Source organism: Sciurus carolinensis, chromosome 5, assembly GCF_902686445.1.
Source record: "Sciurus carolinensis chromosome 5, mSciCar1.2, whole genome shotgun sequence".
NCBI classification, from domain to species: domain Eukaryota; kingdom Metazoa; phylum Chordata; class Mammalia; order Rodentia; family Sciuridae; genus Sciurus; species Sciurus carolinensis.
In genome coordinates this window covers 68,549,294-68,573,570 of record NC_062217.1, presented here as the reverse complement: position 1 = coordinate 68,573,570, position 24,277 = coordinate 68,549,294, and the positions used below count along the sequence as shown (strand labels likewise).

At 39.3% G+C, this 24,277-nt stretch overlaps 1 pseudogene; it reads right to left on the bottom strand.

Moving 5' to 3' along the window:
- LOC124985610 (uracil-DNA glycosylase-like) overlaps window positions 1-23,719 on the bottom strand; it is a 69,587-nt pseudogene extending 45,868 nt beyond the window's left edge.
- Between the last annotated feature and the right edge of the window lie 558 nt (window positions 23,720-24,277).

Sequence of the window (24,277 nt, the reverse complement as noted above, 5' to 3'; positions counted from 1 at the left end):
GAAAAAAAAAGTATAGAAGGACTTATAGAAGAAAAAGTAGGTCCAGATCTTCAACATGTCGGCTTAGGACCAGACTTCCTCAATAGGACTCCCATAGCACAAGAAATAAAAGCAAGAATCAACAACTGGGATAGATTCAAACTAAAAAGCTTTCTCTCAGCAAAGGAAACTATCAGCAATGCAAAGAAAGAGCCTACAGAGTGGGAGAAGATCTTTGCCAATCATACTTCAGATAGAGCACTAATCTCCAGAATCTATAAAGAACTCAAAAAACTCTACACCAAGACTACAAATAACCCAATCGACAAATGGGCTAAGGAAATGAACAGACACTTCACAGAAGAAGACCTACAAGTAATCAATAAACATATGGAAAAATGTTCAACATCTCTAGTAATAAGAGAAATGCAAATCAAAACCACCCTAAGATTCCATCTCACCCCAATTAGAATGGCGATTATCAAGAATACAAGCAACAACAGGTGTTGGCGAGGATGTGGGGAAAAAGGTACACTCATACATTGCTGGTGGGGCTGCAAATTAGTGCAGCCACTCTGGAAAGCAGTGTGGAGACTCCTTAGAAAACTTGGAATGGAACTACCATTTGACCCAGCTATCCCACTCCTTGGCCTATACCCAAAGGACTTAAAATCAGCATACTACAGAGATACAGCCACATCAATGTTCATAGCTGCTCAATTCACCATAGCCAGATTGTGGAACCAACCTAGATGCCCTTCAGTTGATGAGTGGATAAAGAAATTGTGGCATATATATACAATGGAATATTACTCCGCAATGAAGAATGATAAAATCATGGCATTTGCAGGCAAATGGATGAAATTGGAGAATATAATGCTAAGTGAGATAAGCCAATCTCAAAAAACTAAAGGAAGAATGATCTAGCTGATAAGTGGATGATGATACATAAAGGGGCGTGGGAGAGGGTTAGTTTTAGGGTTAGAGTTAGGGTTAGAGGGGGGCAAGAATGGGGGAGGAAAGAACCATATAGAGGGAAAAGAGAGATGGGAGGAGTGGGGGGAAGGGAAAAAATAACAGAATGAATCAACCAACATTACCCTATGTAAATTTATGATTACACAAATGGTATACCTTTACTCTATGTACAAACAGAAACAACATGTATCCCATTTGTTTACAATAAAAAAAAAAAAATCTAACTTAGCTGTGTGATATTGGACAAGTTACTTGATATCTTTGTCCATCACTTTTATCATCATTTAAATTGCAATATAATATGTAAATAATAAGTAAAAGTGAGGATGAGAGTGACCTAATATTTGCACTGTAATTTGTGTGATAATAGTGCCTGGAATACAATAAAGTCTATGCAAACAAAAAAATAAATAAATAAATAAAAGTTCTTCATTTTATATATATATATATATATATATAAAATGTTTTTTTAAAAAAGTTCTTCATTCCACCATTATTCCCTCTACATCATAACCACACGACACCATTGTTTTGTCACAAATATTCTTGCTGCCCCTTTCTCCTTTCTCTCCCTTCACATCTTTCAGGACCTCCATTATGTATATTTTGTTTTGATGCTTTATAAACTCTAAAGTTCTGGTTTTTTTTAATTAATAGATTTTTTAGAGCAGTTTTAGGTTTACAGAAAAATTGAACAGAGCTATCCAATTGCTATTTCCCTTCCCTGCCCCTCCCACACACAGTTTCTCCTCTTGTTAACATCTTGCATTAATGTGGTACCTTTGTTACAGCTGGTAAGCTAATATTGACAGATGATATTAACTAAAGTTGTTAGTTTACATTGGGAGTTCACCCTAGGTTCATCATTCTCTTAGTTTTAAAAAAAATGTATAACAGACAATCCAAGATGGCAGACTAGAGGGTGACTGCATCCACAGTCGCTCCAGAACCCAGGAGTCAAGAAGGGGAGGCATTGAGAGACTCGGACTAAAATAGAGCCATGGGTGAGTCTGCCCACTGGGTAAAGTTCGGCCCGGGTGGCAGGCCCAGATAGAGGTGGCTTATCGGAGCAGGGCAGGGCAGCTAGAGTCTTCCACAGGCAGCCCTGCGCACTCCGGCGGTGGGCCCCGCCCACACAGCCAGCTTCTCCAGGTTCTCGGAGCAGGCCCCCTACTGAGAGCCTTTCGGATCAGAACAAGCTCCAAGTCCCGGAGCCAGCACGGCATGCTCTGGCCCGCAAGCGGCTTCAGGGACCAGGACAGGGCAGCCAGAGACATCCCCAAGCAGCCTGGACCGCTGCGGGGGGAGGCGCCTTTCAAGGCTAGCTTCTCGGAGCAGACCGCCCAGAGAGAACCTTTCTACACAGAGCCAGCCACAAGTCCCCGAGCCAACGGAGAGCTTCGATCCGCAAGCAGCCTCTGGGATCAGGGCAGGGCAGCCAGAGACTTCTCCAGGCGGCTCTACCCACTCAGGCCACAGGCTCTTTCCACGGGGCGATCCAAGATGGCGGCCTAGAGGGTGACTGCATCTCCAGTCGCTCCAGAACCCAGGACTCAAGAAGGGGAGGCATTGAGAGACTTGGACAAAAATAGAGTCACGGGGTAAGTCTCCCCCAGTGGGTGAAACTTGGCCTGGGCAGCAGGCACAGATAGGGGTGGCTTATCAGAGCAGGGCAAGGCACCTAGAGTCTTCCCCAGGTAGCCTTCCACACTCCAGCGGTGGGCTCCTCCCACACGGCCAGCTGCACGGTGCAGGCCCCCAGTGAGAGCCTTTCCGCACAGAGCCAGCTCCAAACCCTGGAACCAGTAGGGGGCTAGGGGCAGCTTTCTTCAGAAGCACTGCATTATCAAGTTCCTCCAAGACTTCAGGCTACTGAAGGCTGGGAGGTGATACACTGGAAATCTACCAGGACACTATAAGCCAATAGAGGAAATCTGCAATATCTTAGGGTCCCACTGACAGCTGACCAATATGAGAAAACAGGGAAAGAAAATGTCCCAAACAAACCTAGATACTACATCAATAAAACCCAATGACAGCACAGCAGAAGAAATGTCAGAAAGGGAGTTCAGAATGTACATAATTAAAACAATCAGGGAAGCAAATGAGGAGATGAAAGAGCAAATGCAGGCATTGAAGGAGGAGATGAAAGAGCAAATGCAGGCATTAAATGATCGCACCAATTAACAGTTAAAAGAGCAAATACGGGAAGCAAGAGATCATTTCAATAAAGAGTTAGAGATACTGAAAAAAAAAAAACAAACTGAAATCCTTGAAATGAAGGAAACAATAAACCAAGTTAAAAACTCCATAGAAAGCATAACCAATAGGATAGAACACCTGGAAGACAGAACCTCAGACGTTGAAGACAAATTATTTAATCTTGAAAACAAAGTTGAACAAACAGAGAAGATGGTAAGAAATCATGAACAGAATCTACAAGAATTATAGGATATCATGAAAAGGCCAAATTTAAGAATTATTGGGATTGAGGAAAGCTTAGAGAAACAAACCAAAGGAATGAACAATCTATTCAATGAAATAATATCAGAAAATTTCCCAAATTTGAAGAATGAAATGGAAAACTAAGTACAAGAGGCTTACAGGACTCCAAATATACAAAATTACAACAGACCCACACCAGGCACATTATTATGAAAATACCTAACATACAAAATAAAGATAGAATTTTAAAGGCCGCGAGAGAAAAGAATCAAATTACATTCAGAGGGAAACCAATAAGAATATCAGCAGATTTTTCAATCCAGACCCTAAAAGCTAGAAGGGCCTGGAACAACATTTACCAAGCCCTGAAAGAAAACAGATGCCAACCAAGAATCTTACACCCAGCAAAACTTACCTTCAAATTTGACGATGAAATAAGATCCTTGTCAGGGGTGGGCTCTGAAGGCCCCAGAGCCGCACCGTGGCCTGATCTCTAAGAAGGCGCCTGGCAGTTTGCCAGACATAGCTGCACTCATATACAAGTTTTAGGAAGTAACTCTGGTTGGCTGTTGTACATGAGGCGATCCTGGTATCTGCCTGGAGACTGTTCCTTGATAGGCTGACTTTCCTGGTAGTCTACTCTCTGATAGGCTGATGTTCTCAATATAAGTCTGAGACTTGCGGAATAAAGCCCTTTTTTGGTTCCTGTGATCAAGAAGGGCGTACGCGTTGTGATCGCCCACCGCCTCCGGGCGGTGGGCGATCATAAGTGGTGCTGAAACCTGGGAACTCGAGTTATAAAGAAGAAACTGATCAGGTAAATACAGGGAAAGTAAAGTACAGTCTGGCCAGGTTAAAGTTCACGGGAAAAGCGACAAGTTAAAGTTAGCGGGAAAAGTGACGAGTTAAAGTTCACAGGAAAAGCGACAAGTTAAAGTTCGCGGGATAAGTGACGGAGATTGAGTGTTTGTAAGTGTTTTCGCTTTTGTTTTGCTAGTTAAAGTGCTTTGCATTCTGTTAGTTTAATAGAGAAATATGGGCACTGAAATGTCACGAATGCGCATGGAAGGTCCCTTAAAGGATTTGCTCCAGGGCCAATGGAATTCCTCTTGAAACTAAAACAGCCCGAACCAAATGCAGAGAGGCCATAAAACAAGGGGAAGAGGTTTTGGAAGAAATAAAAGAGGAAAGGTCTAAAGCATCAGAAAGGGCGTCAATAAGATCAGAGACAGACAAGGAAAATGAAACTGGGTGTGAGGAACAACTTATTAGGAAGAGGGAAATCAGTTTAGGGGAGGGTCCCCCATTAGGAGTCTGCCCTACGTTATCCGCCCTTAAGGCCTGCTTCTCTCCAGGACCTCCCAAAGGGGGCTCCAAGTTTCTCCCCAAAGAGCCGTCGCCTAAAGAACCGCCAGCTCCTCCCCGTTGCATCTCCTTCCAGAAACTCACAAACTCTAACCTCCCCCCTCCCTGTAGGGCCTTCCCGGTAAATGTTAAAATGTTAGTTTGGGAAGGAATGACTACCGATAACAAATTGGCCTGTGCGGGGATGAAAGGTGGCTCCATGGGAAGGTGGATTGTGGCTATCAAAGATATTGGCACACAGCTTCCGCAAGCAAGCGGGCAGATGGAAAGGGATTCCTTATCTTCAAGTCTCTTCTTTCTTGGCTTCTATGCTAATTCCTTCTCCTCCTCCAACTTTGCCCCACCCAGCCCACCTAGTCCTCTTGCCATGAGGTCCCACATATGCCGGTGTGGAGGGAGTAAACAGCCCAACCATCAGTGGCATGTCCTAATAAGGAGTATGATATAGTAGCCCCAGTCCCCACAAATATTGGGAGATAATTGTTTCACAATTTTCTGCATCCAAACCTGAATTGATTACTAACCAGGATTAAGGGTTAAAATGCCCTAGGCATCAAGTTCTGCTAGAACATTTTGGTCCCTTTCAGATCCAAATCTCAGTCAAGGCTTACATTGAAATGTAAATAGAGAAAGCCTGAAGGCTCAGTAGGAGACCGGTCTCAAACCCAAAAAAAAAAAAAAAAAAAAGAGCAAAAAGTCTTACCTGAACTCCAGCAAAAGTAAATTTTATGGTGCTTTACTAAAGTACTTAATGGCCACTTCATTTTTCCAGGACTCTTGTTTTTTCTGAATTCTACATTTTTTTTGAGCTCATGACTTTTTTGATCAGTTCTATTTTTTTTTTACTCAACTAGACTTTTTGAACATCTCTTACATTGCAATAGAAATTCACCTATAAAGTTTCAAGGCCTTTGATTTTGTGTTATGTGTATGTTGTGCTATCTGATGTCATGTTTTGTCTGTATCAAAACTGAGCGCTCCTAAAATTAAAATTTAAAAATGGATCCAAATACTTTTAATTCACGTGATTTAAAAAGGTTCAAATTAAATTGGGTAAACTAATAGAAGTAAAATGTCTTGAAAATAACTTGCAAGTCTCTAGGTGGTCAAACTAATATAATGTTGATGTTTATAAAATGTCTAACATCAATTTTTCTAGGACTTTGCTCCAACAAGAAAAAGCTGGCAAATACTGTTCAGGACACTTGTCTAATATCTTGGGTTTTTTAAAGAAAATAAGTGAATTAGAATTGACATGCATGGGATTACTCAAATGTGTTTGTACAGAAAATTGTTTTGTGTCATCACTAAACTAAAAACAAGGTTACTAAGAGTTATGTCCTAACAGGTACAATTCTATACACAAAGGGTTCTAAAAGTTTCAACTGTGTTTCAATTAGAGTACTATAAATAACAAAATATTTAATCTTGTTAAAATAGAGTAATTTATCTAAATTCAGAAATTTCATAAGAGTTGTTTCAGAATGTGAACAAAGAGGTCAACAGATAGGAAAAAATAAAAAAAAATAAAAGGTTCTAGATATGGAAATATATCTAGTGAAAAACAAAATGTTTCTGGGTAAGAAAGTGCTTATGTGATAAAATACATGAGGGTCTAAATAAGTGCTAAGAAAGTCTGTAAATAAACAAAAAGGGGGAATAGGGGAGACCTTCAGGTCCCCTAAAGATAAACTTTCTCTTTGCTTCTTTATTTTAAATTTTTTAACTCTGGATAATGAGGGTCGCTCTGCCGCTGAGAGACATGGCAATCATAAACAACATGATAGAGCGACGGTAAAATGGAAGGATGTTCTTACAGGACAATAGAACGGCCCGGACCCGGTGCTTTACTGGAGCCGCGGCTCAGTTTGTGTGTTTCCACAGGACAAAACATCGCCTATCTGGGTTCCTGAGCGACTAACTCGACCAGTGCCAATGCTACCAACAAGTAACTCAGACCAACAAAATGAAGATGCTGAACATACTCCTGATGACCATGATGCTCGTAGCCTTCCCCCCCTTGAACTAACTTACAACCTCTTTTCAGTCTCTTAGGAGGAACAGTTCAATTATGTACCTTTCCACCTACCTCAGTTTGTGTGTTTCCCCCTTTTATGTTTCTGAACTAACGAAACAACCGCTTCTCTCAATTGTGCTTCAGATTTATGCTATCTCTCTCAATGTTGGAATGCTTCTAGGTTCCCACTGGCAGTCTTAATGTGTGTTCCTACCTTCCTACCAGTCCCAGTCTCTGTTACAGATGCAGAATTGCCAGTGTTACTACTAAGAAACAGGAGAGAATTTGGCATCACAGCAACTATGGTCACTGCAATAGTGGTTTCTGCAACAGCAGCACTAGCAACTGCCATACCTACAGCAACAGCAGTCAATCACTTGGCCAAAAATACAGCTGCAGCCTTACAGACTAAAGAGACCCTAAACCAACATCTAACAGCAGGCTTACTCCTTGTAAATCAAAGAGTGGACTTACTACAAGAACAAGTGGATCTTGCAAGAACTTTTGGGACTGGGATGTGTTCATCCTTTAAGAGCAGTGTGTGTCACCCCTACTGCTTATAATAACCTTAGCTCTGTGGTTATGTTATCTAAAAATCTCTCTGTCTACCTTACTGGTAATTGGTCATCTACGTTTGATACTCAGAGTCAATGCTACCAGATTCAAGTTGCATTGGTATCTGAAATGTTCTCTTTGTTAACAGTGGGCTGGAACACTAGCTGTTCTGATTATTACCTGCTTAGGGATAGCCTATGTTATACGCAGTCAAATCAGAGCTTGCCAAGATGCCCGATGTCATCAACGGGCTATAGTACAGACTTTGATAGCCATTGAGACAGGCACATCCCCCCAAGTATGGCTAAGTATGCTGGACCAGTAGTCAAAGACGGGTAAGATCCGTGGAAATGCATACCAACCTAAGACAGGGTTCTGACGCCTGGAGGTCAGAATTCCAATGACGGGTAAGGATGTAATTTGCCATGGACAACCTAAGACAGGCATGGTCCCAAGTCATCTTTTCTTTATTTAAAGAATAAGGGGGAGATGTCAGGGGCGGGCTCTGAGGGCCCCAGAGCCGCACCGTGGCCTGATCTCTAAGATGGCGCCTGGCAGTTTGCCAGACACAGCTGCACTCATATACAAGTTTTAGGAAGTAACTCTGGTTGGCTGTTGTACATGAGGCAATCCTGGTATCTGCCTGGAGACTGTTCCTTAATAGGCTGACTTTCCTGGTAGTCTACTCTCTGATAGGCTGATGTTCTCAATATAAGTCTGAGACTTGCAGAATAAAGCCCTTTTTTGGTTCCTATGATCAAGAAGGGCGTACGCGTTGTGATCGCCCACCGCCTGTGAGCGGTGGGCGATCATAATCCTTCCATGATAAACAAAAGCTAAAGGAATTTACAAAAAGAAAGCCAGTATTACAGAACATTCACAGCAAAATATTCCATGAGGAAGAGATGAAAAACAACAATGCAAATCAGCAACAGGAGGCGCTAGCCTAAAGGAATAGCCAAATAAAGGAGAAACCAAATCATGTCAAAAAACAAATATGAGTCAAATGACTGGGATACAAATCATATCACAATAATAACCCTGAATGTTAATGGCCTGAACTCATCAATCAAAAGACATAGACTGGAAGATTGGATTAAAAAGAAAAATCCAACAATATGCTGCCTGCAAGAGACTCATCTCATAGAAAGAGATACCCATAGACTAAAGGTGAAAGGATGGGGAAAAACATACCATGCACACGGACACAGCAAAAAAGCTGGAGTATCCATCCTCATTTCAGATAATGTGGACTTCAAGCCAAAACTAGTCAGAAGGGATAAAGAAGGACATTACATGCTGCTTAAGGGAAGCATAAATCAGCAAGACATAACAATCATAAATATCTATGCCCCGAACATTGGCTCATCCATGTACGTCAAACAAATCCTTCTCAATTCCAGAAATCAAATAGACCACAACACAATAATACTAGGCGATTTTAACACAGCTCTCTCACCACTGGATAGATCTTCCAAACAAAAACTGAATAAAGAAACCATAGATCTCAATAACACAATCAACAATTTAGACTTAACGGACATATATAGAATATACCATCCAACAAAGAATGAACAAACTTTCTTCTCAGCAGCACATGGATCCTTCTCTAAAATAGACCATATTTTATGCCACAAAGCTACTGTTAGCAAATACAAGAAGATAGAGATACTACCTTGTACTCTATCAGATCATAATGGATTGAAATTAGAAATAAATGACAGAATAAAAAACAGAAACTTCTCCAATATCTGGAGATTAAATAACACACTATTATATGATGAATGGATAACAGAAGATATCAGGAGGGAAATAAAAAAATTCTTAGAAGTAAACGAGAACAAAGACACATCATATCAAAATCTCTGGGACACTATGAAAGCAAGTACTTAGAGGAAGATTTATTTCATGGGGCACATTCAAAAAAAGAAGTAGAAATCAACAAATAAATGACTTAACACTACAGCTCAAAGCCCTAGAAAAAGAAGAGCAGACCAATACCAAAAGTAGTAGAAGACAGGAAATAGTTAAAATCAGAGTCGAAATCAATGAAATTGAAACAAAAGAAACAATCGGAAAAATTAACAAAATAAATAGTTGGTTCTTTGAAAAAATAAACAAAATTGATAAACCCTTAGCCACACTAACAGAGAAAGAGGGAGAAATCTCAAATTACTAAAATTTGGAATGAACAAGGAAACATCACAACAGACATGAGTGAAATACAAAACATAATTAGAAGCTGTTTTGAAAATCTATACTCCAACAATACAGAAAACCTCGAAGACATCAACAAATTTCTAGAGACATATGAATTACCTAAACTGAACGAGGAGGACATACACAACTTAAATAAATCAATTTCAAGTAATGAAATAGAAGAGGTCATCAAAAACCTACCAACAAAGAAAAGTCCGGGACCAGAAGGGTTCTCAGCCGAGTTCTACAAAACCTTTAAAGAACAGCTCATTCCAATACTCCTCAAAGTATTCCATGAAATAGAAGAGGAGGGAACCCTCCCAAACTTGTCCTATGAAGCCAATATCACCCTGATACCTAAACCAGACAGAGACACATCGAGGAAAGAAAATTTCAGACCAATATCCTTAAGGAACATCGACGCAAAAATTCTCAAAAAAATTTTAGCAAATCGCATACAAATATATATTAAAAAGATAGTGCACCACGATCAAATGGGTTTTATCCCAGGGATGCAAGGTTGGTTCAACATTCGGAATCAATAAATGTCATTCACCATATCAACAGACTCAAAATTAAGAATCACATGATTATTTCAATAGATGCAGAAAAAGCATTCGATAAAATACAGCATCCCTTCATGCTCAAAACACTAGAAAAAATTGGGGTAGTGGGAACATTCCTTAACATTATAAAGGCCATCTACGCTAAGCCCATGGCCAATATCATTCTAAATGGTGAAAAACTGAAAGCGTTCCCCCTAAAAACTGGAACAAGGCAGGGATGCCCTCTTTCACCACTTCTATTCAATATCGTCCTTGAGACTCTAGCCAGAGCAATTAGACAAACCAAAGAAATTAAATGGATACGAATTGGAAAAGAAGAACTCAAACTATCCCTGTTCGCTGATGACATGATTATATATTTAGAGGAACCTGGAAATTCCACCAGAAAACTTTTAGATCTCATAAGTGAATTCAGTAAAGTAGCAGGGATATAAGATCAATGCACATAAATCTAAGGCATTTTTATACATAAGTGATGAATCTTCAGAAAGAGAAATTAGGAAAACTACCCCATTCACAATAGCATCGAAAAAAATAAAATACTTGGGAATCAATCTCACAAAAGAGGTGAAAGACCTCTACAATGAGAACTACAGAACACTAAAGAAAGAAATTAAAGAAAACCTTAGAAGATGGAAAGATCTCCCATGTTCTTGGATAGGAAGAATTAATATTGTCAAAATGGCCATACTACCAAAAGTGCTATACAGATTCAATGCAATTCCAATGAAAATCCCAATGATGTACCTTACAGAAATAGAGGCAAGCAATTATGAAATTCATCTGGAAGAATAAAAAACCCAGAATAGCTAAAGCAATCCTTGGCAGAAAGAGTGAAGCAGGGGGTATCGCAATACCAGATCTTCAACTCTACTACAAAGCAATAGTAACAAAAACAGCATGGTATTGGTACCAAAATAGAAAGGTGGATCAATGGTACAGAATAGAGGACACGGACACAAACCCAAATAAATACAATTTTCTCATACTAGACAAAGGGGCCAAAAATATGCAAAGGAGAAAAGATAGCCTCTTCAACAAATGGTGCTGGGAGAATTGGAAATCCATATGCAACAGAATGAAACTAAACCCATATCTCTCACCATGCACGAAACTCAACTCAAAATGGATTAAGGACCTTGGAATCAGACCAGAGACCTTGCATCTTATAGAAGAAAAAGTAGGTCCAGAGCTTCAACATGTCGGCTTAGGACCAGACTTCCTCAACAGGACTCCCATAGCACAAGAAATAAAAGCAAGAATCAACAACTGGGATAGATTCAAACTAAAAAGCTTTCTCTCAGCAAAGGAAACTATCAGCAATGCAAAGAAAGAGCCTACAGAGTGGGAGAAATCTTTGCCAATCATACTTCAGATAGAGCACTAATCTCCAGAATCTATAAAGAACTCAAAAAACTCTACACCAAGACTACAAATAACCCAATCGACAAATGGGCTAAGGAAATGAACAGACACTTCACAGAAGAAGATCTACAAGCAATCAACAAACATATGGAAAAATGTTCAACATCTCTAGTAATAAGAGAAATGCAAATCAAAACCACCCTAAGATTCCATCTCACCCCAATTAGAATGGCGATTATCAAGAATACAAGCAACAATAGGTGTTGGCGAGGATGTGGTGAAAAAGGAACATTCATACATTGCTGGTGGGGTTGCAGATTAGTGGAGCCACTCTGGAAAGCAGTATGGAGATTCCTCAGAAAGCTTGGAATGGAAACACCATTTGACCCAGCTATCCCACTCCTTGGCCTATACCCAAAGGACTTAAAATCAGCATACTACAGAGATACAGCCACATCAATGTTCATAGCTGCTCAATTCACCATAGCCAGATTGTGGAACCAACTTAGATGCCCTTCAGTTGATGAGTGGATAAAGAAACTGTGGCATATATATACAATGGAATATTACTCCACAATGAAGAATGATAAAATTATGGCATTTGCAGGCAAATGGATGAAATTGGAGAATATCATGCTAAGTGAGATAAGCCAATCTCAAAAAACTAAAGGATGAATGATCTCGCTGATAAGCGGATGAGGACATATAATGGGGGGTGGGAGGGGTTAGCATTAGGGTTAGGTTTAGATTTAGGGTTAGGGATAAGGAGTGTGGTAAGAATGAAGAAAAGAAGGACTGTATAGAGGGAAAAGAGGGGTGGGAGGGGTGGGAGGGGTGGGGGGAAGGAAAAAAAATAATGAATCAAACATCATTGCCCTATGTAAATGTATGATTGCACAAATGGTATGCCCTGACTCCATGTACAAATAGAGAAACAACATGTATCCCACTTGTATACAATAATAAAAAAAAAAAATGTATAATAGCATGTGTTCACCATTACAGTATCCTACAGAATATTTTCACCACCCTAAAAATACCCTGCCTTCTACCTATTCATTCCTTCTTCCCTGCCCCAGGCCCCCTCACAACCCATTATTCTTTTCTGTCTCCATAGTTTTGGCTTCTCCAGAATGTCTGATAGTTGGAACCATATTATCTAAAACATTTACGGATTGGCTTTTTTCACTTAGCAAATGCATCTAAGGACACCTCTCCCCCCCCCACAATTTCTTTTTGTAGCTTGGTAGTGTCATAACAGAAGAGAGATCTCTGGAAAAGGGACTGAGCCATTCCCAGGGAGAAGGGACTCAACTCATGACCAGTGGGGTCCTTGACATACATGACAGAAAAAAATTTCGGCATATCACTATAGGCCAGAGATTTATTTAGGAAAGCAAAGGAGATGCAGGGATAATGCAGACCATCTCAAGAGTGATGGATGCCTTTGTAGGCTCTTCTTTTAAAAGAAACTTGGTGAGGGATGAGTATAGGAAAGTATTTGGGATAGTATCAGTTTGGTGATCTAAAGGAAGTTTAGATGGTCTAGCCATTTTCAGGATCCTTAAGTAGATGTGGTCTCCATTTTCTGATCAATAGAAAACTGAAAATGGAAAGTCCCCTAAAATACAGATTCTTCAAAATATATCTCTCTTTGCTTAAACTGTTGACTGGACAACTGATTAACAGTGTACAAGGTAATTGTCATAAGTGGGTGAATTTATGGTTAACTTTAAGGTTTACAGATTTTCCAGAATTTTAGAAGTAATAGGCCTGGGAGAGAGACTGACTTAGAAAGTGACAGGTCTGGAAAAGTATGCAGAACTTTAAACTAAAATTTTATTTTCTTCTCTTTCCTTTATGTCTCCTTTCTTTTATTATTATTTCTTTATTAAATTTCTTCTATCCTACCTCAGTAGTTCATTTCTGTTCCAGGACTACACTGTCTTGGGTAAAAGTTTGATAGCACCTGACTCTGTTCTTCTCCTTCAATATTATATTAGCTATTCTGCCTTCCCATATAAATTTTAAAATTAGTTTGTCAATATTTACAAAACAATGTTCTAGAATATTGAATGGGATGTAATGAATCTGTAGATTCACTTGGGAAGAACTAACATCTCGACAATACTTACTTCATGTATAGAGCATATCATCCCATCAATTTAAATCTTCCTTGATTTCTTTCATTAAAATTTTATAGTTTTCCTTATATAGATTCTATTCTTTATCAAGCTCTGTTCACTCTACTCTGTTGTTTTTAATTTCTATTTCTTTAACTGAATAAACTCAACTACTAATCTCTTCCCCTTTTTTGCCAGCTCATTTCTGCTCTTGAATTTTAAGTAAATTATGCATTTCCACTCCAGAATTCCTGTGTGGTTCTTTTTTACAGTTTATATCTCTTTATTGATAGTTTTTGTGGTGAGGGAGCATTTTCATAATTTCCTTTAGTTCTTCAAATTGTTACTGGAATTGGAGATTCTGCTGCTCACTGCTCAACCAAAGCTCAGCAAAGAGAAGCTGGAGGAAGTAAACAGTTTTATTCAAAGCATACCCTGAAGAATGGAGAAGAGAGTAAAAGTTTATTTGGAGACTAATGGTTTTAGGGGTCTCAGTCTAAAGAAGAATGGCTCCATTTCTTGGGGCTTCGGGTGAGGTGGAACATCATGATGGAACAGTGTGGTAGAGGGAAGTGGCCCCCATAATGATCAGAAAGCAGAGAAAGAGACTAAACTCAGCTCACCAAATATATAGCCCCAAGGCACAATCCCAATGACCCACCTCTTCCAGCCACACCCTTCCAGCCTACAGTTACCACTCAGTTAAGGCCTATAAAAGTACTAATGTACTGATTAAGTTAAGGCTCTCCTAACCCAATCACTTCACCTCTAAACCTTCTTGCATTGTCTCACACATGAGCTTTTGGGGGACACTTCACATTTAAACCATAACAAATAGAAAGTTGAAAGTGTCACAGTCTGTATTCAAAGGATGCATAGCCTTCCAGGGGAGAAAAGGACATCATCAAGCCATTAGAACAGAACAAGATCAGTGCTAAAGAAGTGGAGTCAGCCCCAGGGCAACAGAGAAGCAGGGAGGAAGTGGATTTGGGAAGGAGAACATCTCAAAGGATGGTACTCTCTACTCTGCTTGGAGGGTAGTTCTCTCCCCACGGATCTACCTTGGGACACAGGGCTGAATCCCAGTCACTCCAGAGTGGATTTTTAAAGCTCATCACTTTAAGAGAAAAGAATTCAAGAAAGAAATTGGTATTATAAAGCTCCCAATGATTGTATCTGCTCTACTTCTGAGCACTCCAGGACACATCTACTCCAGAAATGATTGGGTGGCTGATTCTCCCTTCTGAGAGGGAGAGACTGTATCCCACTCCTGAAAGAGATGGATAAAGGTATGTGCCCTCCTTATGTCCTTTCCTCTAGCAAGAATTTTGTTTTCCAAATTAAAACATTAGGACATGGAGGAATATGACTATTATAGAAATTATATTTTTACTTTGACCCCATCCTGACATGATTTTCTTTCTTGGTCATGAGAAATTTTGAATATGATTGAGTATAATGTGTTTATCACATACTGAGTCATAAAATTTATCTTACTCATTTTATCTCACTTATTTTAACATCTTTCTTTGTAGAACTCTAATTTGTACAAACTGCAAGAATTTGCGTAATGCCAGACAGACAGGCCTGTATGAAGTTTACCTTTTACTCTTAAACCTCCTTAAGATATTAAAATGTCTTACACGATTTTTATCACCTTGTAATGCTACCTCTCCATTGTCCAGTGTGAAAAATTTCAGTAGTCCCATGCTCACCACAGGAGATACATCCCAAGACTCCCAGGGATGCCTGAAATCAAGGGTAGTACTAACCTTGCAATTTATGCTTTTTCCATGTTAGCTAAGCATATATCATGCACTATGCCTTAACTTTTGCAGTTAGTTCAAGGTTTGAGAGTAAAATTGATTTCTTTTTCCTTCTTTACAATTTCATGGATAGAAGATTCATTCTTATAGCAACCTCACCATGTGATTGTTTTTCTTATTTAGTCAAGAACTTTTACCTTTCCACTTCGAGGAAGTACTTTATGTTATTTTTGACCTAATTTGCCAGCCTTACTACTCTTGTGCTCTGGGGCCATTATTAAGTAATATAAGGGTTATTGGAACACAAGCATAATCACAAGAATCAATCTGATAATCAAGATGGCTACTAAGTGACTAACAGGCAGGTGGTATATACAGTGTGGATACGCTGGACAAAGAAATGATTGATGTCTTGGGAGGATGGTGCAAGTTGGTATAAGAGACATCATGCTTATTAAATGTTTATTTCTGGAACTTTCCATTTAATATTTTTGGACTGTAATCGATTACAGTAACTGAAAAAGCAGAAATCAAAACTGTAGATAAAGGGAGAGTACTGTCATTTCTTATAGGGAATTTAAAATTTGCCTGAGTGGTTAGGTACATTCTAGTCCTGAGAGTAGGGAGCATGGAGGCCCAGTTTGCAGCCTCATGACTTCTTTTCAGGGAATGAAGACAATTTTAGTAGAGAGATCACAGGTTTCTCCTATCAGTACAGAATTTGTTAAGAACACCCTCTTTGTTTCAAATGTAATAAAGGCAGAAGAGAATATGAAGCTTGCAATTTTATTTTCTATTTTGCGCTCAGTGGAGAGGTTAGGATTGCAATCTGAGGAATGGGGGTTCCTTGGAAGTGGGGTAGAGTTCCCAGGCATGTAACTGGGGCAAGAACAGAAGCTGAAACGTACCTTTGCCCTGACTCTGAAAGACTAAGAAAGGAAAGGTTCAGTCAACTTCATCAGACATAAAGGAGACAGGAGCAGAACCAGGAAGCAAAATACAGAAGCAAATGCAAAAGTGAGACACAGGGATCCTTGGGTAAGAGAGGCGTGAAAGTCTTCACTGGTTGTTCTTCCAAGTCTGCCATATACAATTATTTAAGTGCTCTTTGGTCCCCAGCAGTCAGCTAATACCTATGAGGAAACGGTGGCCTCCTTACCTTGTTGTGTATCCAGTTTTCATCAACAGAGAACCAGGCATTTTCTTCTTGAACTCTTTAGTTCTAGGTAAATACTAATGTTTCCTATACTTCTCATATATGAGTGTATTGGTCTATTGTTCCTTTTCCTACCAAGCTACCAAAAAAAAAAAAAAAAAAGACAATTTTGACACTAAGGTACACAAAATGTATTTACTGGGAGAATTTGAGAAAGTTCACAAATTCAAAAGGGACACTGGAAACTAGGCTTTGAAAACAACAGAAATGAGCAAAGCTTCAGATGTCTCATTAGCATGTATCTTTAGGGCTCCGCCATGGAAATCAACATGCTCCAAACGCTTTTATTTGGTTAGCTTCTCTATTTCCACTTCACCCAGAGTTCAGAGTCCTAAGAGAAAGTGTAGACAGCCTCAGAGAATGGTGGTGTCCATCCCCACCTGGGGAAGGCAGGTGACCTTTGCAGATAACCCCTACTGGAAATCATTACTAAAAGACGAAAGAATGGAAGCTGGCACACAAAACACCCACCATTGAAACTAATGGCAGCATTCTATTGACTTTGTTGACTCAAATAGAATTGCTTTTCAAAAACTAGGAGGAATGTTCTGGTGGGGTCAGGCATATACAAAGGCACTGGACAGTCAAGAATACAGTACTGAAACACCAGGTCCAGCAAAGCGAAGAAAACATGTGAATTAATTGCAGTTAAGGGAATTAGCCTGAAAACACAGGCAGTGAGTATGAAGACGCCCAAGATGAAGGAACCTGGGAGAATGGGTAACATGGGGGAAACCAGAAAACTCATACTTGTCACTGAATCTGGGACCTCCAATGACAAAAAGGCAATATAGCTTACCAGAGGTAATAATTTGGATGGAGTAGAGAACTGTAGTAGGAGATAAAAGGAAATTCACATAAATGGCAGAGAATGGATAACTTCCCTTGCAGTAGTATTCTGAATAATAAAAATAGCAGGATAATGGAAATGGAGGGGAAAAATCATCAATGTCAAATACCACAGCATGTAGTCATTGTTGCAGGTAAGAATCATCTTTGGATGCTAAAATTAGGTGGTAAAAATGTGATGACGAACAGAATATTTGTAGAGTCATAAATTATCTTCCTACAAGGCACTTATTAATTACAAGGAGAAAATTGTATCTTTACAATGGAGAAATCTGGCATTGCCATCTTAACCAAGTTGTCAAAGGTAACATCGACACTCATCAAAATCATGCATAGGGAATACGATGCACTGGGAAGGAAACAATATCATTTCGTGATATTCTTGCCAAGAATGCAAACTTTCCATTCTAATAAAATTCTGTGAAATAACCAAGCAGTCATCTTCAAAATTGTTGGGTTCATGAAACACAAGTAGTTGCAAATTGTCATCAGATTGAAGTCTAAGGAGACATGCCACCTAAAAGCATTGTGAGAGCTTGTATTAGACTCAGGATCATGAAAAAGACACTCCTGAGACAATTGGCGACAATCAAATAAGTCTATAGTACATCAATCTTAATAGTATGTAGACCACTAGGTATTGCATCACTATTAACTTTCTCGTTTGGATAGCTATACTTCGATTACATAAGATGTTACTATGAATGGGGAGTTATGTGAGAGCTAAAAGCATAACAACTTCTTTTTTTTTAGAACCAAGGATTACTTTTTATTTTGAGACAGGGTCTCGATTAATGCTGAGGCTGGCTTTGAACTTGCTATCCTCCTGCCTCAGCCCCCCACCCCCCAGCCCTTAGGATTACAGGTGTGCGCCACCATGCCCAGCTACAATTTCTTTTATCTCTAAAATGTGTGCAAAATTAAAAACACTTAAAATATTCAGAATATAGACAAAGAAAAGAAGGAAAGGAAGGAGGAGTCGAGAAAGGGAGGGAGAAAAGAATATACAGCCATATTCTCTTCCCCTGTTGTTGGGTTTGCTTCTACAACCTTTAGCCTTATCCAGAAAAATCAAGCAGAGATAAACCAAAACCTTAGGTTTTAGGCACAGGTATTTCCTTCATTCCTTCCTGCTCCCGTTCTCCTTCCTGCCCCTGTCACACCGCACAGTATGCATTACTGAGACTTCATTGATAATAGAACACAACTACTCTCCACAGCAGGGGAGTTTTCACTGCTAAGTGTGGAGATACAGTCAGGTAGGGACCCTGTCTTTCTTTGGAGTGGTTCCTTGATTTAATCAGCTTTCTCGCTGCTGTTATTAAAAGATCTGACCTGAACAATTTCAGCGGAGGAAAAGTTTATTTGGAGACTCACAGTTTTAGAGGTCTCCATCCGTAAACAGCGGGCTCCATTCCGTGGGGTTGGAGGTGTGGCAGGACATCAGTGCAAAGGAGTGCGATGGAGGAAGACAGCTCAAGTGATGACCAGGAAGCAGAAAGGCTCCACGCACCAGACACGACAGTGTACCCAAAGCCGCGCCCCCAATGCCCCACCTCTTCCAATCTCACCCCACCTGCCTTCAATTACCACTCAATCCCATCAGGTGATCAACCGAATCATTTTTCCTCCGAAAAGTTTTGCATTGTCTCACACATGAGCTTTTGGGGCACTCCTCACATCCAAACTGTAACAGTCCTGTAGTTCTTTCTAGGGCTGCCAGGCTTTTTCCAAGGCTGTTGCTTCTGCCACTGCTACTATTGCATCCGGGAATTTTTTCAATATAAGCTCAAGAAGCCACCACACAGTGCCCCCCTGTGCTCCACTGTTTCTCCTCCAACTGACATTGCCCCTTCCGTTGCACTCCATACCTGGGTGCTTTGACCCTGCAAAGCTGCACCCACAGCTCACCCTAAAGCAGATAATCATTCTCTGCCTCAGCTTATAATTGAGAGATCAATTAACCAAAAACATATGATTTTTTCAAATTAGCCCAATCATAGTTTTCATTAATTTTCACTCATGCTATAAGAAAAAGCTCTGATTTTCTAAGTTCGAACATTGTTTTATCTTCCTTTCATCTCAAGATTATGAATAGTAAGTCCTCTGCACTTCATTTTTCTCTTATTTATTCCTATTCCTGTTTGCTAAAGCAATAACCAATTCTAATCATCCTACATATGCAGAATGAAACTAAGGAGATAAATAGATGATATGCAATGTTAGGGAGTGCTCGAGAATTACAAACCACCATGCATATTGAACCAATTGAATGGGAAAAAAAAAAAAAGGTCCTTTAATGAGCATGCCAGACTAGCAACTGGGAGCAGTTTAATGCCTCAAAGAACTCCTAGAACCTGAATTTTGTAGTACAGAGTTTATAAAGGCAAAAGCCACTAGAACAATTGAGGCACAGGTAGGTCAGAAAGACCCTATTGAGACAGATAGTTTGATTGCATGAGAATTTTTTGATGATGCACTTCAGAATCATTTGGTTATATATCAGGGACATAGGGATGTGGGAAGGACGTACTGTACTGTCAACAAAGATACACCAGTCAAGAGACTGAAAAGAAAACTTTTAAAGCAAGCATAAAATGGAGTCATGTTAGAACAAAATGGCATTATTTTGGTTCTTTTCCATTTCATCAAGATAGATTTCTGCATATGGAGCCATGTTTATCTTAACTGAGTTCCATTATACCTTATGTACTTGAGTCCCTAAAGAATCAAATTTAGCCTTCAAATAATACACAGAGGGAAAAGGTTTTGATGAACCTCATGACCAGAGACTGACACAATAACCTGCTTTGAATTGCAGTACATTTCCACTAGAGTAATGCAGATGCATAATCAGTAAATTAGGTATTAATATGTCTTAAACATTTCTGTCCTAGAAACCTATATACACATATGAATATATATGTAATTCTTTATGAAATCTTCCCCAAATATCACCTTCAGGGCAAGTATAAAAATAGTCTAGTTACATAATATTTTAAAACCAAGAGGAATGATTTCTTCATGCCCAAAGTACAGTAATATTATATATATGGTAAATTTGAATGGAATTTTTAAAGTCACATCTTGAATTTATTTTAGGACATTGATAAGGTTGTTGAATAGCACCCCAAACAGGGGCAGAAGTTAATGACAATTGTGAACTGGTAGAAATTTAATGAGAATCTCAGACTTAAAAACTAATTCCAGGCAAACCAGGTATGATGGCACATGCCTGTAATCCCAGAGACTCAGGAGATTGAGGAAAGAGGATCCCAAGTTCAAGAAAAAACCTCAGCAACTGAGGGAGGCCCTAAATAACTTAGTGAGACCCTATCTCAAAATAAAAAAAATAAAAAGTGCTGGAGATACAGCTTAGTAGCAAAGCATCTCTAGGTTCAATCCCTAGTCCAAACAAAACAAAACAAAACAAAAAACAATAACAAAAAAAAACAACCTAATAATCCCAAAGGCAATAAAATACCTTAATTAATGCAAATACTATTTTGGTGTTCGGACCTTTCAGGTAAGTGCAAAGTCACCTCAAGTGATTGGGTTTTATTATAAGGATGCATGAATAATTAAAAGAATTCAGAAACAGTTGTGTAGTTAGGCTTCCAAAAAACTGGAATAATTTTCATAATCCTCACACAATACAAACTTGGGAATAGTGGAGGAAAGCACTGCCATTCAGTTTATAACCTGACTGTAAAGACCATGTATATCATTTTATCCTCTCAGAAGCAGGCTTCCCTTCTGCATCACTCAGCATGTTATTCCCCCACCCTCTGTTGTTACTTCCTGTGCTCTGGTTGCTTCTGCTGTAATGTTCTCTGCTCCGCAGTCTGCATCGAGATTCTTGCTTGCTGAAAACATCTGCTACCTCATCATTTCTACTGGATTATTAATTTTCCTTGCTACCTTCTTTCTGTGCAAAGCTCCATTTTTGTACACCCATGTGTTTGTGTCTTTGTGGGTATTTTACAATTAAAACCCCCCAAAGGAGAGACTCTTACCAGACTTGTCACTTAGTTTGGGGACCCAGCCTTTATGATGGACCTCCTCATTGAGCCACTGACTGTTTTACAGATGGTGGGTTTTAGTTGATATTTGTTCTAGGTCTAGTTCATAAATGCCAGTATTTATAAGTCAAGTGAAACATGGCATAGAAATTCCTGAGGAGGAGACAATAGGCATGGCAATTCTCTGTGGAATCTCAAAAGAAGCCTAGAAGTACCTAGAAGGATTTATCACTTTATACTATTAGATTGTGTCTCTTGACGAAACTATAAAAAAGTAGCTTTTAAGCTTTTCTGTGCCTAAAATTGATTCTATTATTGGGATCCTCCATGGGACATGAGACCTAGATGTGGGATCCTCAATCATCACTAAACAAAGCAGAGTTAACTGGCTTATAGACTCACTGAGCCACTCCCATCAGCTCAGTGTGCTAACCAGCCCGCTGGTTTTAACACTTAAATGTACGCTCACACCCAAACACAGCCATCACCAGCAAAGTGCATCTGTGATGAATGCGATTCAATCAGCCTCCTGGCCTTCCAGACTCAAGATAACATTTCTGCTGTTGATAGTATCAATTTAGAATTTAATTTCAGGACCTAGCTCTTAAGAGATAAGACTTTGCAGAGCTACAATCTAATCCCGACGAGGGTATTGGACAAAGTTCCATAAATTCCGATGACCACAAGATAGCCTGATTTCCGCAAAACTTAGCTAGAATACATTTCATAAGCCTGAGTTTCTAAAATTAGTAATAACAAAAATGGTGAAATGAACTTTAATATTTGCTTATCTGTTTATCCAGGTGCATGAACTCACTGATTAGCTTGAATGTTCAAAGTTTTTTTTTGTTTTTTTTTTTTTTTTAAAGAAAGAGAAATACACTTGCAATCATTACAAAAGTCCAGGAAAAAACATGACTTTCTCTTAGCGTATTCAGTGAAAATTGATCCTATCTTTATTAGTTTATTGTTTGCTATTAATTTAAGAAAACCAAACTTGCTTGTTGCAAACCATACAGAGCGATAAACAGAGGTCGTTATTCACAGTTGGCTATCTGGTCTCCCTGTGGAGGGTCTGCTTTCTGTACCTTTATTTAAGAAGATCTGCAGCTGTAAGCCCTGCCACCTTCAGCTCTCCTTGACTGTGGACGCCCCTGCTGCTCTCTGATTGATGTAGGCGTAGACTAAGTTATCAGGCAGCTCCTGACCCATCCAAGGAGGATAATTTTATTGCATGTCTGTTTAGCCTCTGTCTTGTGCTCTCTTGAAGGCATCAATTCTCTCAGGTGAAGAACACAAATAAAATTTAAGAAATTCTCCCTCAGGCTAAGAGGTTAGGAATCGTGCCAAGATTTCTCTGAATGAAGTCACTCTCTGCATAATCTCCCCTGCTCTGGCCATATCTCACAACCGTGTGCTGCTCTTTGATTAGAGGAGAATTAAAGGCACTATAGAGTCACTCAGGGGTTTGATTGCCAGTCATTTTCTCCTCTGATGCAGTGTCTGTTTTATAGGCTAATCCCAAGATGATCTTTGCTCTCTCTTTTTTTTCCTTTGCCATTCTTTGCACGCTTGTGTTTGTACAAGTGTGTAGGAAACGTATGAAATAGCAGACAACCATAAACAATAGGCATTTCTTCTGTCACTGTTTTACTGCACCATACCCTCCTCCCCTCTGAACAGAGAACTTTTGAGAAACTGCCTTTCTCTCTCAGTGCAATGCAGAATCATTAAATAAAAATTATAGGGTGGTTTAGCCAATTTCTCCACGTTACTGTGAATTCTTCAAAGCTGTTATCCGAGCTTACAGTCTATATGCTCCTCCATTTGCCAAGTTTCTTCCTCCAAAGTGCAAAGAGTGGTGGATCAGCTCACCAAAAGGGTCAAGGCTGTGGAATCCGGCCTCCATTCTCCCTTCCTTGGACAAGTTTCAACTATATTAATCCTAAATCATTGTATTCTGAAATAATACAAATTTAAGTTCTTTGTAAAATGAAAACAGTATTCACTCTTTGTAATTACTTTAAATGTAAATCATGAATATGAAAGACAATCATTATTAACTTCCAAAAACAACTGAGTAATGAAAAATGAACAAAAATTTTGCTAATCTCAAACCTTGACTTCATTTTTTAAATGCAGATTGATATTTACCAGATTGCCAAACACTTTATTCAACATATTATTATACTGACCTCCATGAAAATTGGCATCTACTCCTGGTTTTGCCAGTCCTCCATTCTCTACTTCATTGGGAAAACTTGAGCAGTCCATTCCCCCTTTTTTCCTATTTCATCAAATGTGCAGATCAAATAAAGAGATCTCTAAAATCCTTCCTTCCAGTCATACTTCATAAGCCTCATGAGCCTGAGTCTGGAACATTCAGCAACCTCCTCTCCTTTATTTTCATGTGGAAGAACACCCGAAAGGGGTCACCAAAGCCCCTCCTTCCATTTTCTTTTTTATTTTTTTAGTTATTTAAATTAATTTTAACCAGGCATAGTGGCACCTGCCTGTAATCCCAGCTACGTGGGAGACTGAGGCAGAAGGATGGCAACTTTGAGGTCAGCTTGGGCAACTAAGCAATGTTCTGTCTCAATAAAAAATAAAAAGGGCATAACTCAGTGGTGCAGTACTCCTGGGTTCAATCTCCAGTACTGTGAAAAAAGTTTGATTTTAACTGATAAATAAAAACATTTAAACTATGCGTGTTGATGGGATACCATGTCATGTTACCATACTGTATGCATTGTATAATGTTTAAATCAGCTTAACCATATATATCTCCTCATTTTTCTTTATGATGAAAACATTCTAAATCTAGTTTTTTAA